This window comes from Syngnathoides biaculeatus, chromosome 2 (assembly GCF_019802595.1).
Source record: "Syngnathoides biaculeatus isolate LvHL_M chromosome 2, ASM1980259v1, whole genome shotgun sequence".
In the NCBI taxonomy this organism is placed as follows: domain Eukaryota; kingdom Metazoa; phylum Chordata; class Actinopteri; order Syngnathiformes; family Syngnathidae; genus Syngnathoides; species Syngnathoides biaculeatus.
Window position 1 is genome coordinate 6,633,883 of NC_084641.1, and position 6,325 is coordinate 6,640,207.

General features: G+C 39.8%; 1 long non-coding RNA gene across 1 annotated transcript in view; it reads right to left on the minus strand.

The window, feature by feature from the left end:
- Window positions 1-384, minus strand: part of LOC133494224 (uncharacterized) — a 51,310-nt gene extending 50,926 nt beyond the window's left edge. Inside the window, exon 1 of the long non-coding RNA XR_009793264.1 lies at window positions 195-384. This is a non-coding gene — a long non-coding RNA (uncharacterized LOC133494224). The remainder of the gene's footprint in view (window positions 1-194) is intronic.
- Between the last annotated feature and the right edge of the window lie 5,941 nt (window positions 385-6,325).

A 6,325-nucleotide genomic window follows, 5' to 3' on the forward strand; every position in this document is an offset into this window, starting at 1 on the left:
ATGAAAGCCAGACGGTTATAGGCGGAAGTTCAGCATCTCAAATCTAACACCAGTAGCATTTGATTTTTGACTGACAGAAGCGAGGAGAATCTTTCTGCCGCGACTGGTATGGCTCACATCGTTTCGCCAAACTAGGACTAAACACGTCATCAAAATCAACTCAATAACAGCACTTTAGCGGAAAATGGCTAAACCTTTGTTCGACTGCCAGTTGGTGTCGTCACTCTGTGGATCCAGCGATTTTGCGTCAGTAAACATGGAAGCCTTCACCATTCTGTCTAACTCCAGAAGTGGTCAGATCCTTTGCCGGCAACATCAGTATGGTATCAGGCCGTTGTCCATGTCTGGATCGACAAACAGTCCCATACGGGCCCACACCATAGCCACCCCCCAGCTCCAAAAAAAAAAAAAAAAAAAAAAAAAAAAAAACAGTTAAAGACAAACAAAGCACTTTTATTTTAAGTTGCAGCAATACAGGCTATACGGTAATGGCGAACCTTACTGACCAATCATATGGGAGCCATCCCTTCAGCCAATCAAATCAGATCTCAGTCAGCGTTCACTGACTGCGGGACTCAGACAGAGATGAGGAGAAAGGGACCAGGGGAAGCGAGAAAGAGACTCGTGTACGAGTGAGAACATGGAGAAATCCCATTGTGAAACAAAACAAAGTTTTAACAAACAAATCCCCTAAAAATTCATCACTTGTTAAAGTGTGTTAAATTAAAATACAGTACATACAATTGTTTCAGAACAACAAGAATAAACTTTTTTTCTCCCTGGGTACATACTTTATTTGATCATGTATAACTTCATCCTTGTATTTACTTGCTCTCATTTTAAAATACACTGCCCTACTTTTAATAAGTAAAAGAGAGAACACAGTTCTCCTCATAAATCCTTCTAGGAAATGTGAACTTATGAGCACAACTCTACATATCAGCTGTTATACATACTCGTTTGGGTCTGTTTTAGTTTGACAATATTAAATGTCATAGGTTTTTGCCTTTGAGTGAGGTATTGATGACAAGCAGATGTCAGGCAAGCGACCTAAACATATGGTGTATCAGAATAAATTGACTTTTGCTTGAAGACATTTTCTATAGAGCTCGTGCATGTGACGTCAACATTTTCACGGCGGCATATTGCCGGTCAAAAAGAGCTGCTCAACAGTGCGGGGGACATTGAACCGGAGCAGAATATTCACAATGCCCAAGACTTGTACTGGTGTTGGTTATCATAATAGATGACACAGTTCTTCAGAGATCTCATTCTATAGAATTCCAGCTAAAAAGACCAGAAAAGATCGATGGATTTTGGCAATTAAACATGATGGACGGTCCCCAACCAAATACACACGACTGTGTAACGATCACTTCATTTCAGGTAGGAATTATTCTTCTCAATCTCAAATTCCCAAGAAGTATTTATAATGCCAAGTTGGCTCATTTGAGAACAATGTAAAACAAACAAAAAAAAACAAATGACAAGGAGTCGTCTCCAACATATACACGGAAGTGTGTTGCGGCCACACGTCAAACTTCAGTAAACCTCTCCCCGACAGACATTTTTTTTTTTTTTTAATATGCATTGTTCCCTAAAGCGTCCAATGCGTATTTAAAAAAAAGAAAATAACACAGAGGTTTACGTAGGTTAACGTGTGGCCGGAACATGCTTCTGTGTACGGGGGCTGAAGCCTATCCCAGCGGTTTATTTTCTTTTTCTAAATACGCATTGGATTCATTTGAGAACAATGCATATTTTCTTTTAACTACGAACATAAAACATTGCAATCTCTTTAAGGAGAGTGCCAAATATTAGCAGAAACCAACTCTTAGCAAACAGGATCAGTCCTTACATCCTGCGAATAGCAAGGGGGCTACTGCACCTTCAAAATGGTACTTGCCAGTGTCTTCCTTTTTCCTAATGAACCATTTTGGAGCAAACTAACTCAACAATCAAATAGACAGCTGATCAAGATGGAACATCAGCTTTGTCAGCCCCTCAAATGAGATGCATTTACAGGTCAGGCGTTACGCATCGAGAACTTATAAAGTGAAAAACACATCAACAAATAACTAAAGACAAAGACAAATTAAAAACACAACAGCAAATAACTAAACAACGGCAAATAACGCAGCACAAAGGCAAATTAAATAACGGAACAGTAAATTTAAAAAAAACAATGATGTTAAGCTCCTGGAAAAGGAAAGAACTGGGCGGGTATAAAACTCACCACCGATTGGATGAGAAGGATGACTTGATCGGACAATTTGGTGAGGGAATTCTTGTCGAAATAAGCGTTACCGGTGATTCAAACGTAGCTGCTCCAATCAAATAATATTTTGACATGGGACATATGTCAAAATATTATTGATTCTGTGGCTCTGTGTTACATATCTACCGCAACACTTCCTGCGCGTTCAACCGCAGTGGGGTTCAAATCCACGCTTTCACCGTGTCATCGATTGGGAGATGAGTGCCTTGGCCGCTAATTCAGCGCCCAGCAGCATTTTGTAAGAACTGGAGTGTCGGGTTTCTGAAGACATCTTAACTTGGTCCCGTTACACGTGCATACGAGGTGATAGTTGATAGATATGCTGAGGACTAAATGACAACATTTAAATTGCTCACTGGCAACTCTATTAAAAGAGGGTTGGGGTGCATGTCTTCCAATAAAGTGAGCCCTCAGTTTGATGTCATTTTGGTGTCTTTTTTTTCATTTGCTGTTGTGTTTTTAATTGTCTGTCGAAGGGTGTTAAAAACAGTTTTGTTTTGTTTTTCTAGAAGGAAAAACAGTTAGTGTCAATATGTGCAGTATTATATGTTTTTCTTTTATGAAGTGACGCTCACTATACAGGCATGGCCCATATATTATGTCATTTAGGACACAGATACTACAGTTTAGTATCCGACAATGTAAAACTGCCTTCAGAAAGACAGCATTGTCTAAGAAATGCATCAAAGAAAGGAACAAACTGCCCAGTGAAATGACTGACATCACAAATTACAAAACATTAATTATTCATTCAAACATTGAGAAAAAAGAAAACAAAGATCTTAAGAAATCCATCCTGTCAGCTATGACTTACTTTGTTGATGTATGTTAACCACATTCTTTTAATACACAGAAAGTAATACATTCCATGTGGGTCTATTTTGAGAACTTTGACTACTTGGCAACTGCACAGGTGTGACTAATGTCATTAATGGAATGTATGTAATCACTGGATAGTGTGACTCTTCTAATCTTTCAACTTAACTTTTCTACTCTTCTTATTTATTTATTTTTCATTTTTTTTCCTTGCCGGCCACACGGACTGCAGATGGAAAGTTAACGAAAAAAGATATAGTCTGGAAGACATCTTCTCTATTCCCAAGTTACTTTTCTCGTACATGGTCCCTGACTAAACGTATGAATGAAAAAACTACATAAATGTGAAACTTTTCGTTTTGACAATGTCATCATTATGTGAAGCTTTTCAAAAGAACGCAAAAAAAGAAAACATTCCTGTTGTGGTGTATCCTTATTCATGTTGCATCTTAGAACAATGGAACTAGCAAACGCCTTTAATGAAAGACATTACTGGCCACAAACAGTGTGGCCAGCGAGCCTCTCTGTCTTTGAAGTTCCCCCCTCTCCCTTAACTTAGCCCACTCTGTTGGCTTTGTCCTTTAATGTGGCGGGCGGGCTGGCCTCCTCAAACCGTCCCAACAATCACGTCAGTCGACGTCTTCAGAGCTGGGACTATTTGCATTTCCTGCTCCGTTTGAGCTTCAATCACACAAAAGGGTCCAGGATTGCTGCACAAGAAAGAGCGGCGGGGTAAAAGCACCCCTCCCTCTCTTCAAAGTAATGTGGTGCCGCAGAACTCAAACCAGATGAATCTTCTGTAGTTTTACCTTCTCCTCTGCCAAAGAAACATCAGGCACATCCTGTTCGCTTCACGAAAGACGGACTGGGGGGAACAATGATGCTTCACTCCACACACGCATTTGATTGTGGTGGGGGTGTGAGGTCGCAAACGTTTATGGTGCGAGTTACCAAATAGCCATCAGGATGCAGATGAATTTTATTCCAAGATGATTGTGAGTCTTGTAACGTTGAGCAGATAACTGCAGGTGGATGCTTTTGCTGTAAAATACACTATACACTTTGAACAAACATATGGTGACGGGTGATAACTTTTTATTACCTCGCACCAAATTATAATCACTCATTAATTCATCCGACATGTCCTACACTAGTGATAAGCAAGACCTCGCTGATTAGTTCATCAGCAAGAGCAATTTTACAAAATAATTGCGATGAAAACTTTTCTGAGACTGACTTCATAAAACAGTACCTTGCTAAACTTGCAATAAACCAGCTTTACACAAAGAAAATTGGCTAGCAACATTTTAAACATGCCTGAAAAGTTATTTGGGAGCTGAAACTATTCTTTTCAACCATCCTCATCACTTTTAAATAGTCAATATGATTTTTTTAGACAATCTTGTGTGAACAACTGCTCTCTGTGACAAATTTGACATCTAAATGTATTCTAGTAAAAAAAAAAAGCAAATATATTTATTCACATTTGATGAACCATATAAATTGGTCAATTGAGCACACTAGTATATCAGTTACACCCAATAAATATCGAATAATATCAACATTGTTTTCACACATACACCAGCCAATCGTTTTTTTCACATTTCAAATTTTCAGAACAACAGGCAAACTCTCACACAGAAAGTCTGTATCCCGAATTCAAACCCTCAACCTTAGTATGTGCTAATCAGTTAGCTGCCGTGCTGTCATAATTGTACAAACTGTACAACAATCTTTTTGAAAACATCTTGAGCCCATGGACGTCGTGAAATTTTGAATTTCCTCCATGGAGATGTTACTGTTTGCCTTAATTATGTGTATGGAAAGGAAATGGAATATGCTACAGCATTGAGGTCAGCTGTCTGAGCTCAGCCCTATGCTTTCACATATTGTATATAAAAGGGAAGGCAGCAAAACCTGCAAACAAGCAACAACTGAAAGTGATACAGTGAAAAGCTGGTAAAGGAACGTTGGTGATGGCCTCAAGACTAATGGCAATAAACAACTGCAACTTGGTATTTCACTCAAGTAGATAATTGGGTTAAATTTCCATACAAATACTTTTGAGCTCTTAAAATTTGAAGTAGACTACAAAAAAAAAAATCCAAAATGGTGAATGTTACATCCTGTGTGAAATCTTTTGAGTCACATTTTGTTTTATTTCAAATCAATCTGATGGTCCCAGGAAAAAAAATAATCCTTAAAACTCTTTCTATGTGCAGATTCTTCTGGCCCCAACTCTTTACAGTATTTGTGTAAGTTTGGGTCCAGGATGGGAACCGCACTTCTAATTTGGGTCTTGAGCCAAAAGTAAGTTTGGGAAACTGTGGTCTACGTAGCGAGCGGAGTGAAACTCCGCCCCCTTTGGCACCAACAGCAGCTTTAAGCAAACGCTATGAATTATTTGCAGCTCCTGCTTGTCCCCACTGCGGTACACATCCAGAGTACTGTGTTTGTACATGTGAGGTGCGAGGGTGTGGTCCGCTAATGAAACCCAGCTGTCGTGAGCTGAACTGAAGAGGAGGCCAACTCTGAGCCACATCGACAAAATACAAATAAAAGGAGGAGTGATTTGCACACGAGACAACTGAACCGAGCCGGGCCGTCCACAATAGAGATGTTCATGTAAACAAGAGCGTTGTGCTAAAACAATACAGCTGCATCTCCGCTTGCTAAGCGGCCATAGTCATCACTCCGTGTTTACTGAAACAGAGCGAGAGCCACAGAGCCTCAAAAACCCAAACCAATCTGGATCCACTAAGTGCGAGGCTGCGATACATCGAAAGCCTGGGCTGGTCTAAGGCCCTCACTACTGTCCAAACGCATCAGTGATTCGTTTCTTCGTGATCAGGAATTGTCATTTTAGCACAATGTTCTGCCCAACTAATGCAAAGTGACAGTTCCTCCTTAATTTCTGAGAGCCTGCAACACTTTTTGCACAGTAACATTTCCAAAACTAATCATTGCTCTTTATGGAAAAAGAGCTTATCATATGCAAAGTGCTCCACATCAATGTCTTCATATTCTCGTTTGAGAAATTCATTGCGCTGAGAACTCCCTCGGGAACGCCAAGTTTCTGCCTCGCTAAAGTTTTTTTTTTTTTCTTAATTCTCTCGCTTTAATTCAAGTTGGCACGTTATTTCTCAGAAATACAGTCGGGCTCGGGGGAGACACACAGACGTGGTCGCACTTGTTAGAGCTGAATAAAGATCAGACAATGGCTGAGGGGAG